Below are 27855 nucleotides of genomic sequence, written 5' to 3'. Positions count from 1 at the left end.
GGGTTTCACCACGTTGGCCAGGCTGGTCTTGAATTCCTGACCTGAAGTGATCCATGCACCTCGGCCTCCCAAAGTGCTGGGATTACAGGCGTGAGCGACCATGCCCAGCCAGCATAATGTTCTTAAGGTTCACCCATATAGTATTATGTATTGATACTTCATCCCCTTTCATAGCCAAGTATTATTCCATTGTACGAATAGACCACATTGGTGTATCTACTACCAGTTGAGGGATATATGGTTTGTTTCTACCTTTTGGTTATTATGGATCATATAGCTATGAACATTTATGGACACATTTTGGGTGGATGTATGTTTTCATTACTTTTGGATGTATTCCTGGGAGTGGAATTGTTGGGTTAAATGGTATGTTTAACTTTTTAAGATACTGCCAGACTGTTTTTCAAAGTGGCTGCACCATTTTACATTCCCTCCGGCAGTGTATTAGGGTTCTGACTTCTCCACATCCTCACCAACACTTCTCGTTATCTCTATGTTATGATAGCTGTGCTAGTGGGTAAGAAATGGTATCTCATTGTGGTTTTTACTTGCATTTCCCTTGACTAATGATGTTTAGAATCTTTTCATGTGCTTGTTAGCCTTTTGTATGTCTTCTTTGGAGAAATATCTACACAGATCTCTTTTAATTTGGATATTTGTCTTTTTATTATTAACATGTGAGCCCACTGACTCTTTGATCCATAACTAAGGATTGTCAGAAGGGCCATTGGAATTCTATTGGAGCTATTCTTTGTTATTCATTTAGTAAATAAAAAACCATTTCAATATCCCTGAGGAAATCATAGAGATTAGGACCATCATCAAATACTGGAAAGATGCACAGGTATAGAATCTTACTGTATTTCCATTTAATTGTCTAGTATGAATAGTACAAAATAGGTGAATCTAGTAGTATAACACTGGACCACTTAAATGAGTGTACCTCCAATTGGATTGGACATTATTGATACGGTTATAATTGTTGAACACCTGATATACAACCTTTGATCTTGTTTATTCTTTTTACTTTGCTCCAATAAGCAGGGAACAACAGAAATTTGCTTTCATTTGAAGGATGTTTAACTCAGGGACATGTGAACCTCCTAGTTTTGGACTTCAGTTAAGTCAATATGGACCTTGGCTTTCTCAGTCTAGCATTTTGATGACATCATGCTAATAGGTCTTGGAAAGCAAGTGTTTTTAGTACACTGGATGCCTTGGCAATAAGGTAAGAAATAATTTCTTCGTGAAATTTGTGGCATTCCAGTAGCCAGGGACATTTTGGAATATCTCCTCCAAAATGAAAAAAATCAACTGTGCTCTATATCAAGAAGCTAGGTGGCATTACTTGGATTTTGGAAGCGATATGAACTATATTTGTATTTGATGTTCAAGGCATTTTCTGGGAAACAAAATTCTTCTGTTTTAAGAGTCTAGAGCAAGAGAAAATTTTCAACAGGTCTAGACTATGGTATTCAACCTTTATGACCCTGTAGGTTCAGTGTTGTTTGAAGTGTTTGTGCCAGATTGTGATGCTGTGTATAGCCTGTGGCAAGCCTCTACAGGGAAGTCACAGAAGACTCATATTTTTAGAACAAAGCTATGGCCTTTTGCAAGTATGTAATATTGTCTCAAGAAACAGTTCCTAACTCATGGTGAATTTTAGTCAGCATGCAAATTGGACTTCATTGGTTTAGATATTTTAGTCCCAAAGCAAAGACTGCTTTTAACAGGAAACATAGCCATGATACTATTGAATTAGGAAGTTGAGAATACCTCTTGGCCATTTGTGTCCATGATCCATCAGAAATTAAATTGATATTTTAATACTCAAAGAACACTGGCCATCTAATGTTCTTGCCAAATGCAGGGGCAATGTGGTAAGGCAGGATGGGAGTCATAAATTCAGCTCATAATAATTTCAGAAACAAAAACTATATCTACCACCCTATTCCCTTCCTTAATGGTTAATGAATATATTTATATATTTTAACCAATTTCCCTTGTCTTTCCTTTTCATTCCTTCTATTAGACACAAGAAATGTAGGTGAATATCATGATGAAGTTGGTTTGATAATTCTAGAAAGTCAGTGAATGGCCAGAAATCCTCAACTCAAAACTGAAGCAAGTAATTTATAGGAATTTGAGGAGACTTCTTACAAAGCAGAGGTAAGACAGTTCACTGAAATGTGAAGCACAGTGGCATTGTATAGTCTGTGGAGTTTTTTGTTTTGTTTTGTTTTCTAATTTTCATGTAGATTTGGGAAGAAGGGTGTAAGTGTGTATGTTAAGCAGCAAAAAGGAGTGAAGACAGTTGTCATTTGACATACAGAATTTGTAGGGGACAAATATTCCAAGCCCCTCTTCCAAATGGCACTTTGATCTCTGAGAATAATCTTTCATTGTGTGTGATCATTAAAGCGCTAGTACCCAGCTCCTGCTGCAAAGAATACTGGAGCCAACCTGTCCCATTCTCTACCTGGATAACTAAGGAATGAATATTTGATGTAGAGCTTGGGGTCACTGAATCTCAGAGAAAACTAATCAATGTTGTAAGAGATGTCTGGAGGTCATTTCACAATCGCTACAGCACAATGCCTCAGGGGCACTGTGAACCTGCTGCGTAGCTCCTTCTGTGTCTCCTGCCGTCCAGTCTTCCACAGATCCATGGGTCCTGCCTATTTCCCCAGCCTAGTCCTTTAGTCTCAAATCAATCCTGGGCACCCCAACATCCTTCCAATAAATTCTTTTAGCCTAGACAATCGAGTTATTTTTTGTTTGTTTGTTTCTTATAGCTGTGTGTACTGATTTATACAATACTCTGCTGTGTCAAGTTATTTACAGTTTTGCATTCAGATTCCTTAAGAGACAGGAGACACAATTGGATTAGACAGCCACCATTCAGCAAGAAAGATTCTAGTTGGGTACATACGTTATCATGCTCCATCCTTCAGGCCACTCACCACCATACACATTTTGTTCTGTGGTCAAGGACTCAACCTAGTGCAATCCGTCTCTTTGGTAGAGTCACACACCATCAAGCACAACAACCTATAAAGATGTTTATGAGAAGGAGGCTGTAACTCATGAATAAGGGTCCTTCACTGAGATGCTCTGAACTTCTCAGAAAGGGTTGGTATAACCAGTTTGAACCTTGTGTGGCTTTATGGGGACAATATAAAAGGCTCTGAAGATTTTCCTTTCCATGTCAGTGAATTCCAGCTGCTAAAAAAGAAACCCTCAAGTGATGGTCCCAAGAGCTTTTGCAAATATTCACCAAGAGAATCACAGTTAAAGTTCAGTCCTATTTCTCCTTACCTTCTTAATCACTACAACTTATTATGTGCAGTTTCAAGAGCTCCAGTTCCAGCCCAGGGGCTGTTGGTCACTGATTCCTGATTTTGTAGGACACTGCACAAAGGTACAAATTGTATTCTCTGGCCTGAAAAGGAATGCAGGTTTTTGAGAGGATAGCAAGCAGAGTTTTTTTGTGAACTGGGAGAGTTTAGGCATGGGAAGAAACAGACTTGTGGAATGTTAATTATAGCTGGTGATTATGACAATGGGTTGAATATTATGTTCTTTCTCAAAAGTGATGGCTCAATGTGTGATGACCAATACTGATGAAGCCTTTTTACCTTAATTGTGATTTTGTAATCTAGATTATCCTGCATGCTGCTAGTTGCCATTCACCTTCATTATAGGTTTTGCAAATTAAACAGTCACTCTGTGGTATCTGGCATAGGTGCAGAAGGCAAATACTGCTTGGGGGAAAATACATTATTAAATCTACAGAGTAAGATGTTACAGGCACTGTGCCTCCAAACCACAGTCTCCATCTTCTATCCCTCCTGTGATGAATCCAGGCTCCCCCATACATTAGAAACAGAGAAACTAAAATCTAATATTTACATATTAGCATAACAAGAATAAAACGCTCATGGGCAATTTGTGAGTGTTTATTAACTGCAACCTAGAACAGTGTAACCATGGCAGTGCCTTTTCACACACAGATGACAAGATGGGATTTCTTCCCTGCCTCCTTCTTTGTTAATTCTTCCTCTCTCTATCACTGGTAAAACAGGATGGAAGCGTAATAACTCACAGGAAGCGGTCAGTGCCAGTAGGACAAAAAAATCCTCTTTGGTAGACTTCCTTGGGAAGAACTTGAAGGACTTAAAGACTGCCCCAAGCAACTAACTTTTGGGATGCAAGGTCCCACAGGGCCCCTCAGGTGCCTTTAGGAATCTCCAAAGAACTGCCTAGCAGATATTTAGGGCCCTGAAAGGAGGCAAGAGGCTTAAAAGACCAAGAACAATGCCAAGGGAGAAGAGATAGGACAATCAAAGTGAAAAGATACTTACAGGCCCCATGTGAGGTTGATTCTGTATGAACTGATAGGTGACTTCATGCAAAAATAAAACAACAGGCCGGGCGCGGTGGCTCAAGCCTGTAATCCTAGCACTTTGGGAGGCCGAGGTGGGCGGATCATGAGGTCAGGAGATCGAGACCATCCTGGCTAACAAGGTGAAACCCCGTCTCTACTAAAAAATACAAAAATCTAGCCGGGCAAGGTGGTGGGCGCCTGTAGTCCCAGCTACTCGGGAGGCTGAGGCAGGAGAATGGCGTAAACCCGGGAGGCGGAGCTTGCAGTGAGCTGAGATCCGGCGACTGCACTCCAGCCTGGGCGACAGAGGAGACTCCGTCTCAAAAAAAATAAATAAATAAAAATAAAACAACAAAACATAGTAACCACTTGCAAAACAATTTTACCCTTCTCTCTGTGCTTTGTTTGTGTACTTGGGGATCTCTTTTCAGTAAAGGATGTATCTTCATGTCCTTCCAGGCACTGTGGATATCACTATAGGATTCCCTGCTTCAGGCTCATATTTTGTCAATTTCCTATAAGAGTTGAATACAACTTATATTGCAACGAGGCCCTGGAAGACCAGCACAGTCCCCAGATACTTTCACGTTGCCGGGCACAGACAGGCACATTAGGCTACCTCTCAATTGACAGAGATACATTCTATGGAAATATCATGAATTAAGGAGAAAGGATGCACTCTGAGAAGCTACCTTCCAGGCAGCCCAGAGAATTAGAGCATTGATTATCAACATTCAAGATACAACTGTAACTCAAGAAGTAAAATGGTCATTATGGTGGCCCCAATGCAATTCTAGTACTTGTTCCCTCAGAAGGGAGCATTTGTTGCTTTTACTCTAGGTTCATGTTAGAAACACGGCTACCCTTATTCTTAGTTTCTACTGCTTAAGTTGCTATTGATTTTGGTGGGATAAGTGGAGATGGGGAAATATCGTATTTGAAATATACTTCAGAGCAAGATCCAGCAGGAGCTACTGAGTAAATTTCTTTGGGGACTGAGAGAAAGAAGATTAAGTAGTCATGTCTCTTCCTGGTTCTTTGCCTGCCTGCTCTGTCTTCTCTCCTGCTACTTCTCCACTGAGCACTTAGCACACTGCTTTCTCTGCCTCCCTCATTATTGCACAGAAAATCTATTCTTGAACCCAATACCAAAGCCCAGGGACACACTTGTAACTGTCTTTCTAACAGAGCCATTCTCCTATGGTATAAATATTTGTCTCCTCCCAAAATGTATGTGTTGAAATCTTATCCCCAAAGTGATGGTATGTGGAGGGGGGTCTTTAGGAAGTGATTAGGTCATAAGGGTGGAAGTTTTCCTTGACTATTCCCTCAAATATATTTTCCAAATTTTCAGATTTATCTTCTTCCTCTGGAACACCAATTAGTCTTAGGTGCGGCTGTTTAACATGATCCCAAATTTCTTGGAGGCTTCATTCATTATTCTTTTTTCTTTACCTTTGTCAGATTGGGTTAATTTGAATGCCTCATCTTTGAGCTCAGAAATTCTTTCTTATACTTGTTTCATTCTATTGCTGAAACTTTCCAGTGCATTTTGTATTTCTCTAAGTGTGTTGTTCATTTCCAAAAATTGTGATTGTTTTATTTTTATGACATTAATTTCTCTGGAGCATTTTTCAGCTGTATCCTGTATTTTTAAAAAATTTCTTTAAGTTGGTTTTCACCTTTCTCTGTTATCTCCTTGAGTAATTTAATAATCAACCTTCTACTTCAACCCTGAAAATACCATCATTCTTCACAGAACTAGAAAAAACAAGCCTAAAATTCATGTAGAACCAGAAAGACCCCACATCGCCAAAGCAAGACTAAGCAAAAAGAACAAATCTGGAGGCATCACATTACCTGACTTCAAACTCTACTACAAACCTATAGTTACCAAAACAGCATGATACTGGTATAAAAATAGGCAAATAGACCAATGGAACAGAATAGAAACCCAAAATATAGTCAAATACTTACAGCCAACTGATCTTCAACAAAGCAAACAAAAACATAAGGTGGAGAAAGAATATCCTGTTCAACAAATGGTGCTGGGACAATTGGCAAGCCACATGTAGAAGAATGCAGCTGGATCCCCATCTCTCACCTTATACAAAAATCAACTCAAGATATCAAAGACTTAAATCTAAGACCTGAAACCATAAAATTTCTAGAGGATAACTTTAGGAAAACTCTTCTAGACATTGGCTTAGGCAAAGAGTTCATGACTAAGAACCCAAAAGCAAATGCAATGAAAACAAGGACAAACTGATTGGACCTAATTAAACTAAAAAGCTTCTGCACAGCAAAAGAAATACTAAGCAGAGTAAACAGACAACCCACAGACTGGGAGAAAATCTTCACCAACTATGCCTCTGACAAAAGACTAGTATCCAGAATCTACAAGGAACTTAAACAAATCATGAAAAAAACAATCCTATCAAACAAGAAAAAAAATAATCCTATCAAAAAACGGGCTAAGAACATGAATAGACAATTCTCAAAAGAAGATATACAAATGGCCAGCAAACATATGAAAAAATGTGCAACATCACTAATTGTCAAGGACATGCAAATCAAAACCACAGTGAGATATCACCTTACTCCTGCAAGAATGACCATAATTTAAAAATAAAAATTAAAAAAAAAACCAGATGTTGGTGTGGATGTAGTGAAAAGGGGACACTTTTACGCTGCTGCTGGGAATGTAAACTAGTACAACCACTATGGAAAACAGTATGGAGATTCCTTAAAGAACTAAATATAACTACCATTTTACCCAGCAATCCCACTACTGGGTATCTACTCAAAGGAAAAGAAGCTGATAAATCTAAGATCAAGGCAGGTTCTAAGCAGCTCTTCCTGGTACACAGACAGATGGCAATTTCTCGCTGTGTCCTTAAATGACAGGAGGAGCAAGGCAGCTCTCTGGAATCTCTTTTATGAGGGCACAAATCCCATTCATGAGGCCTCCACCTAGTATAGATGGTCTATTGTTTAACAGAACACAACACTGAAACTTAAGGGTACAATACTACGTTGCTGGTAGAATTTAAGAAAGTTGCATTGTCTGAATAATAAATGACATGAGTGTGTATTTTCACAGGTTTACAAAACAGAGAGGAGAGAGCAATCCAACTAATATGGCCACAGCTTACAACCCATTTAGTGTAAACAATCAAGAAATCTTTTTTAAAGGGAAGACTAACACTGATTTTTTTTTTTTGCATTTCTGTAGCTCAATTCATGTTTGTATCCTAAATCTTTAATAAAATTGTCAATACACAAAATATCTTGGGTGAGTAATTTTTGAGGGAAATGAGAAAAAGCCTGATTTCCATATCTACATTTCCATAAAGAAGAGAATAGGCGAAGCTGCAAGAAGTGAGGCATGAGCAAGTTCCAGGACCCTGCAGAAGCAGCAGGTCACAGCCAGAAATGACCAGAAAAATGGAAACCCTCGGGAGAGGGTTTCACTTAACTCTGGGTCTTTATAGGGCAACCACGTGATAACAGGGAAAAAATGGATTTTGACCATCAGTCACTTCTCATTTGACTGATCAAATCTATTAATTGTGGGGGATTGTTTATTGAGACAAATCGATATCCATGAAAATGTAACCAAGGCAGGAAGAACTATCAGATGGAAGCTTTTGTCAGAAACTTGAAGAAAGACCTAAAGGAGGGTCAGTCTTAAGCTCTACACTGCAAAGCATGACTCAACCTCTGGGATCCCAGCTGCCCAAAACCATCCTGTAACAACCATCACAGTGGCCAAGATTTTTAGGGAAAAGATCAATAAAATGTCCTTCTTAGAAGGAAATGGGAGAGAATAACTAGGAAGAAGAATAGGAAAGGTGCTATTACATCCCCTGTGTCAGTCTGTCAGTTTATCAATCCAACATAGCAAAACAACAACAAAAATGCTTAATTTACTTCCCTGTGAGGTTCCACCCCCCAAAAAACTTCTAAATTAGAAGAGTAAACTTCAGATGAAAGATGAAGCAGCTTACATGACAAGAAAATAAATGTTGCCAGTCCAGCTGCTGTTCGGCTTCCAGGTCATTTCTGTGTCCCCTGAAAACACCACAGAGATGGTGGAAAGGGTATGAATCACAAAACAGGATTTTGGCATGGCTGGGGATACCTGTTATCCAATCCTATGTAGTGCTCCAGATGCTTTGAAATTGGCAATCCTTTGAAAACACACTCTTTTACTCATTTGTGTATCCCCAGAACCTGTCTTATGCCAGTAGCTGTCATATAATAACCCTTCATGATTGTTTTATAATAACAGTAAGCATACATTAAGACAGATTATTATGTGGCGCTAAGTACTTGGTATGGTTTGGCTCTGTGTCCCCACCCAAATCTCATGTCCAGTTGTAATCCTCAGTGTTGGAGGAGGGGCCTGGCAGGAGATGATTGATTCATGGGGGTGGTTTCTAATGGTTTAGCACCATCCCCGTAGTGCTGTCTTATAATAGAGTTCTCACGAGATCTGGTTGTTTGAAAGTGTGTAGCACTTCCCCATGTACTCTTTCTCTCCTGCCAGCTATGTGAAGATGTGACTGCTTCCCCCTTGCCTTCCACCATGATTGTAAGTTTCTTGAGGCTTCCCCAGAAGCAGAAGCCGGTACAACCTGTAGAACTATAAGACAATTAAACCTGTTTTCTTTATAAATTACCTAGTCTCAGGTGTGTCTTTGTAGCAGTGTGAGAATGCACTGATACAGTACTTTAAGTAGAATTATGTGACTTAATTCTCACAAAAGTGTTGTGATGCAGACTGTCTAATCTCCATTTTATAGATGATAAAAAAGAGGCTTAAAGAAATTAAGGGAATTTGCCCAAGGTCACAGAACTTTTAAACGGTGAAGTCTGAATATGAACTCAGTCAGGCACTTTGACCTCCTCCAATCGTTGAATTGCATTGACCAGAATGATAGAGGTATAAATCAAGAGACAAACTGGAATATATATATTAATACATTCCTGCATCTCCTGCTTCTTAAAGGTCTGTTTTATTCTTCCATTGCTTTCTAACAACCCACTACATACTATTTTTCCTTCCTAAGTCTCCTTGACCTTGAGTATTTATCAAGTGGGATAGTGATTCAATTCACTGCATTCTCTTTTATGTTGCAGATATGATATAGTGACTGGCAACTTGGTGCTAAAAATACTAGGCACAAACTTTTAAAATTGAGTTCTAGTAAAATAAAACCAGAGATCAAAGCTGAAAATAGCTTACATTTATTTGGATTTCACCAGGGGACCATTAGCTCTTTATGACATTTGAAAGGCGATGCTTTTTATGATCTTTTTATAATTGGTTTACCAAAGCAGTCTGTCTTATTTAAATTCCAGTGATCCTGAAGAAAAATTGTGCATCCATAGTTATCACGTAGTTGATGGACTTTAATCATTCATGACTTTAAAATTTTTTCAGTGCAAAGGAAATGTAGCTTGGCTGGATTCCATAAGAAAAATCTAGATGTTTGTTTGTGAATCACTATTTAAATGGCAGCGTAAGGTAATTGGCTAGATAGTTCACAAAGACAGATACTGTTTCTTAAACCTAGTGTGAGTAATTTGATTAAATTTATTCTTTCTTTATGCTTGGATACTCCTACCATAACAAATTAACAACAACAACAACCAGCCTAAATTAAGTACTATATTTTTGAAGTATTTCATTCTTTGGCATATGTTAATGAAATTAAAATAAGAAAAGAAAACATGTTGACTACTCAAAAGTACAAATTGCTTCTGTTTGTCTTATGCAGTACAGAATGGGAATGAATGAACAAACGGCAGAGGGTATGGAAGTGAAGCCTTCTTCCATTATGTCCAAAAGGAGATGTCCAAGGGAAGTGCTTATTCACTCAGTATTTAACTAAGGCTTACTATATTTAGATACAATTAAGAGGCATTTATTATTATCATTAATGATCTCATGTTAATTCAAGTATCCAAAGCATTTTAGCTAGGTTATTGATCACTGAAGCTTTAGACAAAGAACACAGCAGTGGTGCTTTGTGTATCTAAACTTACAGGACATAAAGGGGAAAGATTAAAATCTGTGTCAGGGCTGAACACAGGCTCAACTGCTGAGTAAAAGGTATGTATCTTTGTGTCTGATTATCAGGGTGGGACAGTGTGAAGCAATTGCCTACTGGCTTCACCCAGGCCAGTGGTTTTCAAACCATGTTCCACAAAACCCTGGATTATGTTTTGAGGATTATTTATTGAGACAACTCATCCTGATACTAGAAAAAGGTCTCCAAGAATATCCAGGGCCTCCTTAGGGTTGGTTAAGAGAGGCTGAGTGAGCAGAGCAAAAGCCCTAAATGGCTTCCATCAGAGCAAGTCTATTTTACTTGCTTTTGAGTGGTATTCCACTAATGATTTCATTTTTAAAAAGCGTTCTGCTACTAAAATATGTTAGAATTGTGTGACTGGCTTCTTAATTTCTTCAATTCTTCAGGTCTCAGCTTTAATACCATCTCTTTGGAGAGGCTTTTTCTGACCCTCCACCCATCCAAGATACCCTTTGCCTTAGAACTCTCTTACTCCTTACTATAAGCTTAATTATTTTCGGCTATTTATTTCCATATTTTTGAATTGTCTGACTCCTATATAAACACATAAGCTCTGCTATGGCAGATACCTTATCCTTCTCATCCTCCTTGATCTTTTCTGTGTCCCCTGTGCTTTCCATCCTGCCTACACAAAGTAAGGGCTCAATAAATATGCCATGAAGAACTGAATGAAAACTAAATGAATGGGTAAATGTGGTCATAGCTGTCTTCATTCTGGAATTCAGGCATGTCTCATTATGTCTGGAGGACCAGAAAAGAGAATTCTGTACTACCAAATGGCCTATGTGTACACATGTAGCGTTCTGAGCAAGAACCAGTGTATAAAGAAATTAAAGTCAAAAGTTCCCTTTTTGCCCCATTCAGACACTTCGCTTCTCTGCATCTAGGCCTATTTCTGTAAAATGCTAGGATATATGCACACACATGTGTCACCTGAAAGTCGTAATTTCAAAGATTGTCAAACTAACATATTTTATTCAGGTTATCTATACAACCTGGGGTGCAATTATTATAAAACATTATGGAATAAGGATGATAAATGCTAGAAAGTGGGAAAATATATTTGTTAGAAACTGAGCAAATGGGCTGTCTTATTGCAGGAGGAGCAGCTATGGTTTTACATCTACAACAAGTCAGGTGAAATAAAACAAGCAAGAGGCTCCACAAACCCGTCCTGTCACCTCCCGTAAGCACACAGAGACTCTGGCCTCAGAAAAGAAAGTGATCCCAAAGGTCTCTGGTTGCTTGTGATTCTGTGTGGGAATTTATGATTCTTATCTTAGAGGCATTGACTGTGGCCTTGAAAAAAAAAGGCAGGGGCAGTGAGTAGACTGTAATTTATAAACATAAATTAAACAAAGTCTGCTCAAGAACTATTCTGACAGTTCAGGTTTGGGTAGGCTCTTTCAAGGCCTTTTTATTCTGGGATAGTCACTCTTTTTCTTCAATTAAAAAAACAGATTTTGTTTTCTTATTAAAAAATGTATGACTATGGCTTTTTTTCCTACAGAAATTGTAGCCTTCATTGCCATTATTATCTTACACAAAACACCTAGTCTTTTTAGGTCTTTGAGCATCTTCAAGTAATCAAATAATCTATGAAATCAACAAAGAGAAATGGAAGGTGACCTTGAAGTTTGATTAATTTACAAACTAACCATGAAGGATTTTAAGAATCAAGGGACTGAATTAACCTATAAGAAACCAAATAGTGCTTTTTGAGTCCCACCAATGAATGAAGGTTGCAAATTGTTTCTGAAGGTCACCTGAATTACTAATTATTCCACGTGCGGCGTGGGAATAATTAGCTCCCTCCTCCCTCCTTCTCTTCTTTCTTTCTTTTCCTTCCTTCCTTCTTTCTTTTCTTTTCTTTTCTCTTCTTTTCTTTCTCTCATTCTGTCACCCAGCCGGGAGTGCAGTGGTACAATCTTGGCTCACTGCAACCTCTGCCTCCCCTGATCAAGCGACTCTCCTGCCTCAGCCTCCCGAGTACCTGGGATTACAGGCGCCCACTACCACACCCGGGTAATTTTTTTTTTTTTTTTTTTGAGACCAAGTTTTGCTCTGTCACCCAGGCCAAAGTGCAGTGGCACAATTTCGGCTCACTGCAACTTCTGCCTCCCGGGTCCAAGCGATTCTCTTGCCCCAGCCTCCCGAGTAACTGGGATTACAGTTGCATGCCACCACGTTGGGCTAATTTTTGTATCTTTAGTGGAGGCTGGGTTTCGCCATGTTGGCCAGGCTGGTCTCAAACTCCTGATCTCAGCTGATCCGCCCACCTCAGCCTCCCAAAGTGCTGGGATTACAGGCATGAGCCACCAAGCCCGGCCCTAATTTTTTTGTATTTTTAGTAGAGACAGGGTTTCACCATGTTGGCTAGGCTACTTTCAAACTCCTCACTTTTGCAAGTGATCCGCCCTCTGTGGCCTCCCAAAGTGCTAGGATGACAGGCGTGCGCGCCAGCCTCTTTCACTTGTTAAAAAAAAAATAATAATCTCAGGTTCATCATTGTGTGAGATTGGTTGACATTAGTAAGAGCCCTGTCAGTCTCTGATCACTGTCGCAACTGCTCTTTATTTCTGTCTCACTTTCTATATGCTTGCTGTTGACTCCAAGGTTAAAAATGAGAAAATGCCTCATCAGATGAGTTTAATGATTATATTTTGTGACCTGTTATGTGAGTATTTAATGTAAAAGCAGGTAAGAAAGAAGCAAATACACAAACGAGCTGTACTTTCCGTGAGAGGAATTCCAGTGGGTGAAAAATCATCTTGGATGGACATGGTCGCTCACACCTGTAATCTCAGCACTTTGGGAGCCCGAGGTGGGTGGATCGCTTGAGCCCAGGAGTTTGAGACCAGCCTGGGCAACATGCTGAAACCCAGTCTCTACAAAAAAAAAAAATAATAATACAAAAATTAGCTGGCCATGGTGGCACACGCCTGTAAGTCCAGCTACTCGAGAGGCTGAGGTGGATCACCTGAGTCTAGGAGGCGGAGGTTGCCATGAACCAAGATTGCACCACTGTGCTCCAGCCTGGGCAACAGAGTGAGACCCTGCCTCCAGAAAAGAAAAGAAAAATCGTCCCCTTCTTGCAAAGATTACACAAGATCTATCAAGAATTTTATATGTTGCTTCATACAATGGGTCTGTTATAAGTTAATTTCTATAAAGCTCAAATTAGTTTTTATATCCCCATTCTTTAAAAATACTTTTATTAATGAATTCATTGATTTAGCAAATATTTAAAGCTCATGTAAAATATCTGGAGAAGAAAATTGCCCTTTTCTTCTTGTGTCTATAGCTACAACCAGAAATATACAAGAATGTCCATTTTCCTGCACTTACCAGCACTAGAAATATTATTTGAAAACATTTAAAATTTTTTCAGATGCAAATTATAGCATATAGTGGTTTTAGTGTATATATCTTTGAGTTCTAGCAATGCTGAACTTTCAGAAATAATGCTTATTGGCTGTTCCCATTTCTTTATGAATTGCCTGTTTATGTTCTGTATTGATTTTTAATTGAGGTGTCCATGTTTTTCTTGTTGATTTAAAACAATTCCTAATCTATAAATAGCATTTATCTGTCTTATATTGCAAACATATTTTCTTTGTTTATTCTTTGTTTTTTAATTTTTGATTTTATTTCCCTTGGGTTGCTTTCTATGGTGATAAGTGGATGAAAGCCTTTCTCATTCCAAGATCATGAAAATATATAACTATATTTGCTCCTACTCATTTCACTATTTTAATGTTTAAACTTTTGGTTAATATGCAATGATCTTTGGGATTTGATTTGAAGTAAATATCTAACTGCTTTTCCCTCAGTGGTTAGTGATTTATTTTAGCACTATTTGTTGAGCAATCCATCCACATTTTACCATCTAACATTATTATAACAACATTCTATTGACAAATGCATCCATCTTTTCACTGGTGATATTTTAATTAATTTTTATTTCATCAAAGTAATGGGAATATATAGTTATAAAATAAAATAGCACTAAGAGACATAAAATATGAATTATGTCCCAGCCTCGTTTCCAGCTAGAGATAAATACCTCCAACTTCTTTAGCCATTTTAAGGTCATTTTTCATCTCTCTTGCCTAAAAAAACTCCAGTTATTTCAAAGCCTGTTATCATATGTTCAGATTCTGTAAACTCCTTGTTCTACCTGCTTGATATGATTATCAAATATTGTCTGGAATTTAGTGCCTTGAGTATTGTCTTTCTCACCGCCACTCTACTTCCCAATATTCTGCATGATTTCAATACCTACACAGATAATGCACATACGCTCTGCACTTTCATGGGAAGGGTGACCAATGAGCAAGAGTAAGGCCACATTCCATAACACAGGGTTTTTAAATTATCAGATTATGCATTTGTGTGTTATTTCTGTAATTAAAAATGAGAGATACTTTTATTAAATTCTGTCTTCTTCTCAAAATCATAATCAGATATTGATTGATAGTACATTTAACTTAGGGACTAACTAGAAATGGAGAAGAAATATTGTTATAATATTAAGTCTTCCCATACAGGACTTGTTATCCCCCACTTTTTATTTATGGGTTTATTTATATCCTTCAGTAAAATTGCATAATTTCATTATACACCCTGCATATTCTTATTAAATTTATTCTTACCATTTTATGTTGTTATTGTTAAGGGGTTCTTTTCCCCATAGTATTTTCTAACTGGTTGCTTATTACAGGATATCTATTAAATAACTGACATATAATTTAGGCTCTTTTAAGTTCTGATTATTTGGCATTGAATCTATTTGTCCAGAGAGATAGTCACATAATTTCCTTATAGCCTATCATGATCACTTAACCTCTCTAAGACCTGGTTTCTCCTAATCCTTAAAGATGGATAATCTAAGTACTCACCTATAGGTTTGTTGCAATGATTAAGTGAGTTAATATCTACAGAACACTTAATCTGTGCCCAGCACATACTGAACACTGTATCAGTATTAGATGTTGTTATTGTTACTATTACATAGTATCCCACTGAGATTCTGCATCCAGCACATTTCTCAGCCTTCTTTTTTGTAGGATCAAATTTACAAAAACAAACCAACAAACAACCCCATTAATAAGTGGGCAAAGGACATAAACAGACACTTTTCAAAAGAAGATATTAATGCAGACAACAAACATATGAAAAAAACTCAACATTACTGATCATTAGAGAAATGCAAATCAAAACCACAATGAGATACCATCTCCTGCCAGTCAGAATGGCCTTTATTAAAAAGTCCCAAGAAACAACAGATGCTGGCAAGGCTGTGGAAAAATAGGAATGCTTTTACACTGTTGATGGAATGGAAATTAGTTCAACCACTGTGGAAGATGGTGTGGCGACTCCTTAAAGATCTAGAACCAGAAATATCATTTGACCCAGCAACCCCATTACTGGCTATATACCCATAGGAATATAAATCATTCTATTACAAAGATACATGAACATATAATTATCAAATGTTTTCTGCAATTTAGTACCTAGTACATTCATTGCAGCACTATTCACAATAGCAACGACATGGAATCAACCCAAATGCCCAGCAAAGATAGACTGAATAAAGAAAATGTGGCACATATATGCCATGGAATACTATGCAGCCATAAAAAGAAATGAGATCATGTCCTTTGCAGGGACATGGATGAAGCTGGAAGACATTATCCTCAGCAAATCAATGCAGGAACAGAAAACAAAACACTGCATGTCCTCACTTATAAGTGAGAGCTGAAAAATGAGAACACATGGACACAGGGAGCGGAACAACACACACTGGAGTCTGTCAGGGGCTAGGGTTGGGGGAGGGAGAGCATCAGGAAAAATAGCTAATGCATGTTGGGCTTAATACCTAGGTGATGGGTTGATAGGTACAGCAAACCACCATGGCACACATTTACCTATGTAACAAACCTGTGCATCTGCACATGTAACCCAGAACTACAAATAAAAATTATTCTACAAGTGCCATCTTATCTTACTCTCTTATTCATTATTTTAGGCAGTCCATTTGTTCCAAAATTGTTAGGATAGTCTTGCCAAGACAAGAATCCGCTCATTCCACACAAGCAGTCATTTCCCTGAAAGCATGAAGTCTGCAGTTTACTGGTTCTCCTCTCACCTTTGTCTGTCTTGCACCACATCTTTCGTGATTTCCTCAATGTCTCTGAGGGTAAGTGACACTCTTCCATTGTTGCCAGGGTTCGTTGGCACTTCTCCCCTACCCTATTATTTGGGTCACTTCAACTGGCATTTGTAAGAGCAGAGTAATTAAATCGTATGTTCTAATTTCCATCCCGGATCAAAAATTACCTTTCTTTTACTCCCTAACTACTGATTTAGCTCTGTCCAAAGACACCTTCCTCCTAATCATCCTAATTGCCTTTGCCTGCAGTTGTGCATCTGTGGGTCCTCTCTTCCCCTTCCCCTTTCTCTCTTCATCCACAATAACTAAGAATGCTTTAAAATTGCAGACATTTTCTACTAGGAAAGGGTTATATGCAAACACTGTCAGAAGCACACTCAAGGTAAAGATTCTAATTAACACCCAAGTGGAAGTATCTTGCATGTCTAGCTCTGTGCCAAGAGGAATCAATCAGTGGTTAGTGCAGGAAATTAGAAAGATCAAACTGAAACAAAACTCCATCTTCTTCCCCAGTTGTAATAACTCCTTGTCTTTCTGTGAGTTGTGTTTCACTAAAATTACATTTTAGTATCTACAAGCAATAAGTATTTAATTCATATCTATAAAAGAAAAAGAGAGCAATTTATTATTGATAAAATATATTTTCCTCTTAATCCTTCACTGACATTGCTAATGTCATTACTTTGGACTAAAGTTTAGAAAAAAAAATCATTTGCAGAGGATCGTTGTTAGAGTAGAATGGTGCATTTGCTGCACTGAAGAACTCAATGGAAGAATTACTTGAGATCTGTAACATAAAGACACTGGCGAATAAATTTCACACATGATTCAACTTCCCAAGCTTTGTAGTGAGAAAGGTAAATTTGTGCAGGGATCAAATCAAAAGTCACACAAAGGCCTCTATCTGATGAACAAGATATGGAAACTACATTGTTCTCAAATATTTAAGTCTCTTGGCCCCAGAGGAGTAGAAAATTTGGATTGTTCTAATATTCAAAATTCCCTAACATAGAGTTAAAATATGCTTGGAATAGGCTTGTAAAAAATGTCTTTGGCCTAGAAATGTTATCTCAAAACAAAATGACAATTTGCTTTTTAAGTTTGCCAAGGGCAAAGGATCTTTTTAAGTGCTTGTTTTCTTTCTTTTTTCTTATTTTCCTGCTATTGCTGAATTTAATTAAAAAATTTATTCTCATCTGCTGGTAGATTTCTATGTTTTCTTATATTAGGAATTCTACAAAAGCTTAGAGTGGAGGAGGGCATTTTATCAGAAAAGCTTTTCCTCCGTATTTATATTTGTTATATCCATATCCATATCTGTATGAAGATACATTTCATTGTATCTACAATTTTAGATAAATTCTAACCATAAATGCTTTAGAATTGGGTTGCGTGGGATCAGGCATCAGCCTGTCACAAATTCCAGCCAAATCTGAGCACAGTTCATAAGTCCCTAGATAATGGAGTTGACTTAGATTCAACTCCATTTGACACATCTTTTTGGCGACTAACTGGACAGATATTTGGGGATTTGTGAAAATTCTGAAGGGTCTTCCGTGACTATGAAAAGCCTGTAGAAGGTAGGTGGGAGAGTGCATAACGGAAATCCTTGCTCTTCAAGCCTCACTTAGGATTAAAGGGAATTACAGGTTTACTGTTCATTGAAGAGAAACAAATGCCCCATTACACAGAAGGGATTAGAGCCTGGAGGAGCATTTATAACTTTGAAATGAGGTTTGCTGTTTGCCTTGGAGTACAGGGCTGAGAGGCATAGACTGTATTAAAAACAGAGCCCTATCTATGAACTGGAATCACAAAATGAATGCTATCCAGGATGAGTCATTCCTTAGAACCTTTCTGTAATAATTGACATTAAAATCCTGATCTCAAAATGAATTTGAAAATTTTGTCTCTGAGTGAATCGAAGAAAATATGCTTATCATTCAACAGAAGAGTCCTCCTGAATGCTATCATTTCCCAGTATACATCAGCCTCAAACCATAATGCCAAAAAATAAAAACATTAAAAAATAAAAAATAAAAAAGAAAAGCCCAGGTTGTATGACGGCCTGGATAACCAGCTGATGCTTTTCCTGAAAGACTGACTTGGAGTTTGTAATACCCAGGGTCTATACTCTGGCTTTGGTGCGAATGTGTAGAGGTGTTTTGTGAATTTTCACCTGCTGCCTCTATTTCATGAATAGATATTAACACAGGTGTTCAGGAATAAGGAAAATGAAGCCAAGAGCATTTTCATGTTTTATGACTTTATAGGATGCATGTGTATCTGTGTGTATTTACACGTAACAATTTGAAATGAATGGGAAAGAAGATGTATAATCTTCCTATTTGTTATGCCCTGCAATCTAAACTGTCTTTAGAGTATGACTTTAAAATTGACTGCTAAAGAAATCATAAAAGGGCTAAAGCAAAGGAAATTCACAGGTGCATGGAACTCTCAAATATGATTTATTTAGTCAATCACTAAATATATTTTGAGCACATGTATATAAAGGGATTATGTAAGACACTATGAAGATGATGAAGAGGAATCACAGGTGGATTCTGGTAATGGTGTTAATTCTTTCATAGGACACATAGTCCATGTAAAAAACATTTACATACACGCAGATAGTAACATACACAAACAAATAACCATCATACAAAGTAAATGGTTACAGATATCATTAAGAGATGTAAATAAAACTTCCTAGGATTTCAGAGGAGGAATTATTTATTGGGTGTGGGGAAGATGATCATAGGGGGTTTTTAATCTGGGCCACGAGGGACGGATGGTCTTTGGCCTCATCCAGATAGAGCATAGAGGGTAGTGTTCATCAGCCTTTAGCCCAGCACTCTGTAATCTAAGGCCATTCTCAGGCACGACTACAAAATGGATAAAATTAGCTTTTTGTTCTTTCTTATCTTCTCTTCCTCTGCACAAACTAAATGACTAACTTGATAATTTGACAAACGAACTCACGCTAAAGCATAACTGACTAATATAAGGGTGAAATTCCACCTTTCCAGCTACAGATGTTTTACCATGCTGTAATTCATGTTACTGTAAAACAACTATTCATGAAATAAAGGATTATTCAAATGTAACCCAGAATAAAATCTGTGGAAATGTATTTCCCTATTTCCATTTCACCTTCGAATTCCCTTTTAACTTGCAATTCAGTGCAGAACATCTTGGATAGCCCCATCCTTTGCTAGCACTGCTTCTTTATGGCTATTACGTTATGTTAAATTTGTCCTAAAGCTGCCTGGTACATAGAAAACTGCAACCTAACAGTAAGTAAACAAACTGCAAACTAACTTAATAATGTATCTTGGAACAGATAGCTGAGTCTCAGCCAATCACAGGCTACCAACTGATCAGGATCTGTCTCTAAAAAAAAAAAAAAAGTCTCATCACACCATGCCCAAATAAGGCAAATGCTGAGTTGTAACCAATCAAGCTGTTTCTTTTCTTTTTTTTTTTCTTTTTGAGTGGAGTCTCTGTCACCCAGGCTAGAGGGCAGTGGCGTGATTTCAGCTCACTGCAACCTCCACCTCCTGGGTTCAAGGGATTCTTCTGCCTCAGCTTCCCAAGTAGCTGGGATCACAGGCATGCACCAGCACACCCAACTAATTTTTGTATTTTTAGTAGAGACTGGGTTTCGTCAAGTTGGCCAGACTGGTCTCGAACTCCTGACCTCAGGTGATCCTCCCACCTCGGCCTCCCAAAGTGCTAGGATTACAGACATGAGTCATGGTGCCCAGACCAATCAAGTTGTTTCTTTACATCACTTCCTTTTTCTATCTATAAATAACACCTGCCCACACACTGGGGTGGAGCTCTTTGAACATCTTATGTTTCTGAGAGATGGCCGATGCATGAATTGTTCTTTGCTTAAATAAATTCTGCTGTGCTTAATTTGTCCAAAGTTATTCTTTTAATAAGCCATCATTAGAAGTAGGATCCAAGGCTGGGTGCAATGGCTCATGCCTGTAATCCCAGCACTTTGGGAGGCCGAGGCGGGAGGATCATGAGATCAGGAGTTTGAGACCAGCCCAGCCAACGTGGTGAAACCCCATCTCTATTAAAAACACAAAAAATTAGCCAGGCGTGGTGGTGTGTGCCTGTAATCCCAGCTACTCAGGAGGCTGAGGCAGGAGAATCGCTTGAACTCGGGAGGCGGAGGTTGCAGTGAGCCGTGATCATGCCACTGCACTCCAGCCTCAGTGACAGAGTGAGACTCTGTCTCAAAAAAAAAAGAGAGAGAAAAAAAAGAACTAGGATCGAAAGTAGACCTTTAGTGACCCCCACCCCAGAAGCAGCAAGTAACCAAACAAAAGTACCCCCTGGGGTCATGGGTGAGTTCTGTCTCAGATTTGAGTTCCACAAATATGTGTTTTGATCCCTCTGAATTTATTTGCAAAATGAAAAAGTCTGTGCTGGCTTCAGAAGTGGTGAAAGAAACAGGTCTGGGTCTTGTAGGGAAGGCCTCAGGTTTCTGACAGATCAGACCAAAACTGGACTGGGTTCAGGGTAGGTGGGTAAGGTTACTAGAATACAGCGAATCAAGTGTGTCTTGATTGAAGGAGATTAGAACCCCTGCATCTGGAACTTCAGCCAATTTTATGTATAAGAACTATGGACCCAGAACCTGTGCTTCTCTGGAGAACCAGTCCAGTTTCTGCAGAGTTAGGGTTTTTCTCCAACTATATAACTTTCTGTATTTGCCTTTGAAGTATTTTAATTATCCATCTGGTTAAACAAATGGCCATTATTATTATTATTATTATTTTTTTTTTTTTTTTGAGACAGATTCTCACTGTCACACAGGCTGGAGCGCAGTGGTGCAATCTTGGCTCACTGCAACCTCCACCTCCCAGGTTCAAGCGATTTTCCTGCCTCAGCCTCCCAAGTGGCTGGGTCTACAGGCACATGCCACTACACCTGGCTCATTTTTTGTATTTTTAGTAGAGATGGGGTTTCACCATGTTAGCCAGGATGGTCTCGATCTCCTGAGCTCGTGATCCACCCGCCTCAGACTCCCAAAGTGCTGGGATTACAGGCATGAGTCACCGTGCCCAGCCACAAATGACTACTATTTTACAGTTTACCTGTAATCTTATTGTGATCAAGTGTTTTAAACACTTGATATTACTTTCAAAAATCAAATTGTGAATTGTCTTTTTCTTGACTTCAAATTAACTTTGGAATTTTTGCGATGGACCCTTAAAACATCTCAAAAGGATATATTTCCTTATAGAAAAGAGATATGTTAAACTAATTGGGCTAATTTAATATATTAAATTATATGGGAAGCATTGTCAGATAATGAATAATGCTAAACGTTCTTTGAGTCATATTTGTATAGACGTATTATTAATGTGTGTTTCATTCATTGTATAAAATTCATAGAAATCTGATAGTTCTGTTATGCAATGAGTCCTAATTCTAGATATTATCCTAAAACATTGTGTATCACAGAAATAATCAAATCTCGTCAATTGCATCATTATTACAGTAAACTGTCATTAGATCTTTAGCCATGACAATTTTAAGTATTATTATTCGCAAAGAATTAATTGTTTTACTCTAGCCTTTTCCTGAATGCTATTACAAATCACTATAAATCTGACATGCTTTGTCTTCAAGGGGATTCATGGAAAGGAATCTGACAAGTACAGGTTTCTGAACTTTAAGATCATACCACTCATCTCAGTAAGAATTCTCAGAACTGTAATGAAGAAACTGATTGGTTCATACACCTGGTTGGTAGCCCAACATCAAACAGAATGAGAACTAAGTGAATATCAAGGAAATGCTTCAGAAGAATTTCATGCTACCAGCCAGTACTGAAATTGTAAACATATGCAATTTTAATGAACTTTATAAGACTGACCCAAGTCAAATTACCTATGATAAACAGTGCTATGCACCTGAATTTGAGAAATAAAACTTGTATTCGAAAGCATGTAAATCCAGTGTTAAGTGTGGACTCATAGAGAACCGAAATGCCTGACTGGCCCTTAAATCTTCCTTTATGCTCTATGACTTATCATAGGGTAGATAAAATTATACAAGTTGTGAAATAAATAGTGTGGTGGCTATTCTAAAATTGCTAAAGTGTTTTATAACCAATGTTTTGTTTCTCATACTCATAATTCCAGCAAGACAACAAAAAACTCAGGTTCTGGTACCTGCTGGATTATTAAAACACTTACAGGTGGATTTCATTCAATTGCTGTCTTTAATTCACGCCTTCTGGTCGTAGGGAAGCTTTCTCAGGCAGGAAGGCCAATGCTATAACAGTAGCTGAAAGGTATTGGAAAATGTGCTTCTCTTATGGAACATTACTGAAAAAATCCCCAGTGATGGAGGTACTGGTTTCACTAGGCAAGTTGTAAGACAAACAAAATATTACAAATGCAATAACATTTGGAAAAGTCAACTGAATCAATTGGATTGCCTTGGTCAAAAGTGTTATCAATTGATGGTGATCAGATCCACTCCCACTGGAAAACACAGATTGACCTTTTATAAAATAGTTACTAGAAGGCCTGTTCTCCTAATAATAGAACCTCATGTATCTCCTGCTCTTACAAACTCTGACATAACTCAATATGGCAAAGCTTTAGTACATTAAGGCAAAGTATATTTTCACCAGGTAAAAAAGAAGCCCTTCATGGTGCACCAAATGGTGACACCAGAAATTTCATGATCTAGATCCCAGAGTTTGTGTCCTTTGGAAAAGACATCAGAAAAATGTTGCCCTTAAACTCCATTCGAAAGGGATTTACCAAGTTCTTCTCTGGAGCAAAAGTTTAGGGCCTTGTGCTTAATAAAGCCCCTTTGGACTCTTAAAACTGTATAATCATTGGAGACCTCAAGGTAAAACTGGCCATGATGTTTATTTTCAGAAGCAGACAGCATTCTAGATGTGGACGGCTTTCCCAAGATCACAGATCAAGACATCTCCTCGTCACTGTAAAACCTTTGTTCCTTTTCTTCTTTGCCCTGTGTTTCTTTTCTATTTATACATGGCGAAATCATGCAACAATTAAGATTTCATAATGTATAGCTTCCACTGGGAACTTACTTGAGTGTTGGATATGTCACATTAAACCTAAATCCTTAAATGATGTTAGAGGTTCTCCGGTTCACCCCATAACAAATTTCACTGATATTTCAAGTATGACCGTTCACATTACGCATTTGGTACTTTCTGTAGAGTTAGGTTTTTAGATTCAGGTATTTTAGATTTCTTAATTCTTAGGGTAGGCAAAACCTAGTGAGGGTTTCTTTTGTTTTGTTTTGTTTTTCTTTTTTGAGACGAAATCTCGCTCTGTCGCCCAGGCTGGAGTGCAGTGGCGCTATCTCCGCTCACGGCAAGTTCTGCCTCCCAGTTCACGCCATTCTGCTGCCTCAGCCTCCTGAGTAGCTGGGACTACAGGCACCACGACACCTGGCTAATTCTTTTGTATTTTTTAGTAGAGACGGGGTTTCACCGTGTTAGCCAGGATGGTCTCGATCACCTGACCTCGTGATCTGCCCTCCTCGGCCTCCCAAAGGGCTGGGATTACAGGCGTGAGCCACCACGCCCTGCCCCTAGTGAGGGTTTTGTAGTTAAATTATGCCATACATTGAATAAGAAAACAAACAAACAAACAAAAAAGATAATTTGAGAGTTCGTAGACAAATTTATAACTCCAATTTCTTATCTGTTAACCTCCAAACACATGATTATTCAATAATGGAGCCTTTGACAAATAATACTAGTGCTTCCCTATGGATGACACCAACGCACAAGGCATTCCACAGAGAACTATCTGTTATGCCCATGTACGATTTATTTTTAATCTGTGCAGAATTTAATAATTAAGCATATATGTTGTCAACTCTATGTCTCAGTAAATGGAAAATAAGGGACCAATGTGGATTAAGGATTTTAACAGTACTATTGTCACTCCATAATCAATTGGAAACTGAACATTAGTTTATACCTGTTAATTTTCACTATGAAATAAAGAGAAATTTGCCAGCACGCACAAAATACCTTTAAATGGCCTTCTTTTGGTAGACTGCTCCTTGCTTAATATGGCATAAATGTAAATAGATTTATGATTAGAAATATGTCTCAAATATTGGCTATTATAGACAACTTTACTGCAAAAGTTATAGCTGCCCACAAAGCTTCTTTAAATTCTCTTGCTGAAGTTGTTATAGATAACATGATTTCTTTGGACTATCTGTTAGCTAAACAGTGGGGGAAATGTGCACAATGGCTAACTCCTCCTGCTGCACTTGGATAAATAAATCTGGTTTTGTAGAAATTCAATTGCAAGAAACCAACATACAAGCTACTTGGCTAAAGCAAGTAGATTCTTCTCCTGGCACATTTTTTAAATATACAGTTACATATGGCTTAACCATGGGGATACATTCTGAAGAATGTGTCATTATATGATTTTGTGAACATAATAGAGTGTAGTTACACAAACATTGATGGTGTAGCCTACTGCACACTAGCCTATATGGCATAACCTGTGGCTCCTACTCTACAAACCTGTACAGCATGATACTGTACTGAATATTGTAGGCAATTGGAATACATTGGTAAGTATTTTCATATCAAAACATATCTACACGTAGAAAAAGTATAGTAAAATACAGTATTGTATGGAGCCACCATCGTATGCAGTCCATCATTGACTGAAACACTGCTACACAGTGCATGACTGTATTTGATTTTAATCAGTTTGATTTCTGGGGGCTCCTGTTAAGGAGTGTGTTTCAGTCTCTTAGTATTATCCACCTGATAGCCATCATAATATTCTCCCTGGTGTGCCATATCCTCTCAAGAGTCTTAAATGCTCATATACAGCCATCTATTATACATAACATGGCCTCACTATGGTTTGAATTAAACACACACACACAAAGAGAACATAAAGAAACATTCAACTGACTCGACCTGGTAAATTCTGAATTTCATATTGTGACAAAACCAGTCCATTATCATGGGAAGGAGAGTGATGTCAATGTCCAAGATTTTGGTCCATTTCTCAGAATTAAAAGACTGACAAAAAGGAGGAAACAGTTAAATTTAATTTGGCTTACAGCTGCCTCCATTTGCAACAAACAAATTGCAAATGCTCTCTCTCTTTTTTTTTTTTTTTTGAAACGGAGTTTCCCTCTGTCTCCCAGGCTGGAGTGCAGTGGTGTGTTCTCAGCTCACTGCAACCTCTGCCTCCCAGGTTCAAGTGATCCTCCTGCCTCATCCTCCTGAGTAACTGGGGTTACAGGTGCGTGCCACCACGCCCAGATAATTTTTGTATTTTTAGTAGAGATGGGGTTTCACCATGTTGGCCAGGCTTGTCTTGAAGTCCTGGCCTCAAGTTCTCTCTCTCTGCTCAGTCCCCCAAAGTGCTGGGATTACAGGCGTGAACAAACTTTGTTAAGAGTATATTTTCATAAGAGAAAGCTGAGTCTCAGCCAATCACAGCCTGCCAGCTGACCACGTTCAAGGCAAATGCTTCATCACACCATGTTTAAATAAGGCACACGCTGAGCCGTAACCAATCAAGCTGTTTTGCATGCCACTTCTTTTGCTCTCAGCCTGTCCACATTGCTATGTGGAGCTCTCCAAACGTCTTCTGGTTCTGAGTGCTGCCTGATTCATGAATTGTCCTTTGCTCAAATAAACTTTGCTAAATTTAATTTGTATAAAGTTTTTCTTTTAACACAGCAAAGCCAGGATCTCAGTTAGAATCAAACATTTGCACTCTAGTCAGGGACCGACTTCAATGGCCTGCGGATTGGCATCTCTTAAGCTGGATGAAAAAATAAAGGAGATGATTGAGACATCTCGCCTTTATTTATTTTAAAACCATGGACCAGTACTAAGAATTTATATTGTTAGTATTAAAAATGGCTAAAATTGTGGGATGAAATAGAGCAGGAGGGGATAGAGCAAAGGAGGCATACAGAACAGAAGTGATGTTTCTGTGATTCTAAATAGAATAAAATACACAATACTATGACCTTGGAAGTTCTGTTCTGGGAGCAGGAGAAACTCACATGTGGGTGATGGAATCATTTGGCTCCTCTGACTGCCATAGACAATTAATTGCTTTCGGTTCTACCTCTCAATTATCTCCGTTACTTCTTTTCTCCTGTTCATCTCCCCTGCCTCCAGCCTAGTTCAGCACTATGTCCTTATTGTAGTAGAGTCTGTAATAGACCCAAATCAAAGCTTGTTAAGAAATGTTCACTTCTTAGTCCTTTTTTCCCACAGTTGTCATCGTGTGCCTTCTTCACAAGCCTTCAATAGTAGGCTTATCTTCACAAGCCTTCAATAGTAGGCTTACCTTCTGAATGAAGTAGTAACTCCTCACAGCTCTATTTTAGATCCTCAATAACATTGCTAACATAATTTTTGCCTTTTGTCTTGCTATTCATATGTTTATTTTTGTGCTCCTAATTAAACATGACTAATGCCACTATTATTATTATCATCACTAACATTTATTGGTACTATTACTTATCTCTGATGCTACCACCACTGCTGCAATGCCACTATGTATCCTAATGGTGAACATTTATTGAATGGTTAATATGTGCCAAGTACAGTGCTTAGGCACTTTCATTCAATCCAATTGCCAAATAATCACTGATCACCTGCAGTGCGCTCTGTGCTACAGTGGTTAGCACAATAAAATAGACAGGGATTTGCCCCTAATGTTCATGAGCTCACAGCTCCATACTTCTTATGTACATTAATCCTTTCCATAAACTTCTGCAGGTAGGTATGCTTGTAATCAACATTATTTTGCAGATGAGAAAGCTGAGGCTGAATTTACATAACTCACGCAAGGACTTAAGGATAACAGGTGAAGCTTCCAGATCTCTCTGGTTGCAGACCCTCATGCCATCTGCTCTGCCCTTCTCAACGTTGTTCCTTCACATTTCCCTTCATGCCCACTCTTTGGCCACAGATCCTTGGGGGTAGGGATTGTGTCATATTCTTCTGTGTACAATGAGTAGCATCTTTAAAGCTTAATACATGTTTTGTGGTTAAATGAAACAGAAACAAAAATCAGCCCCTAAGGACCTCAATTACTTGTCAGGTTGCTTTGTACTGAGGAAGAGCCTCTCCAGGAGTGATCAATGTCTCCTCACTGTTTAAAATAGAA

The 27855-nt window shown here is 38.3% G+C and overlaps 1 protein-coding gene and 1 long non-coding RNA gene across 3 annotated transcripts in view; one reads left to right on the top strand and one right to left on the bottom strand.

Annotated features, from left to right (window-relative positions):
- The window catches only part of LOC114673561 (uncharacterized), a 617687-nt gene extending 610013 nt beyond the window's left edge, over positions 1-7674 (top strand). For both annotated transcript variants that reach the window (XR_013407900.1, XR_013407899.1), the window contains 2 exons: positions 2033-2169; positions 6147-7674. This is a non-coding gene — a long non-coding RNA (uncharacterized LOC114673561). The remainder of the gene's footprint in view (positions 1-2032; positions 2170-6146) is intronic.
- The window catches only part of RFC3 (replication factor C subunit 3), a 622442-nt gene that overhangs the window by 188123 nt on the left and 406464 nt on the right, over positions 1-27855 (bottom strand). The window lies entirely within an intron of this gene.

The sequence above is a fragment of the Macaca mulatta genome, chromosome 17 (assembly GCF_049350105.2).
Source record: "Macaca mulatta isolate MMU2019108-1 chromosome 17, T2T-MMU8v2.0, whole genome shotgun sequence".
NCBI lineage: Eukaryota > Metazoa > Chordata > Mammalia > Primates > Cercopithecidae > Macaca > Macaca mulatta.
This window is presented reverse-complemented; position numbering and strand designations above follow the sequence as displayed.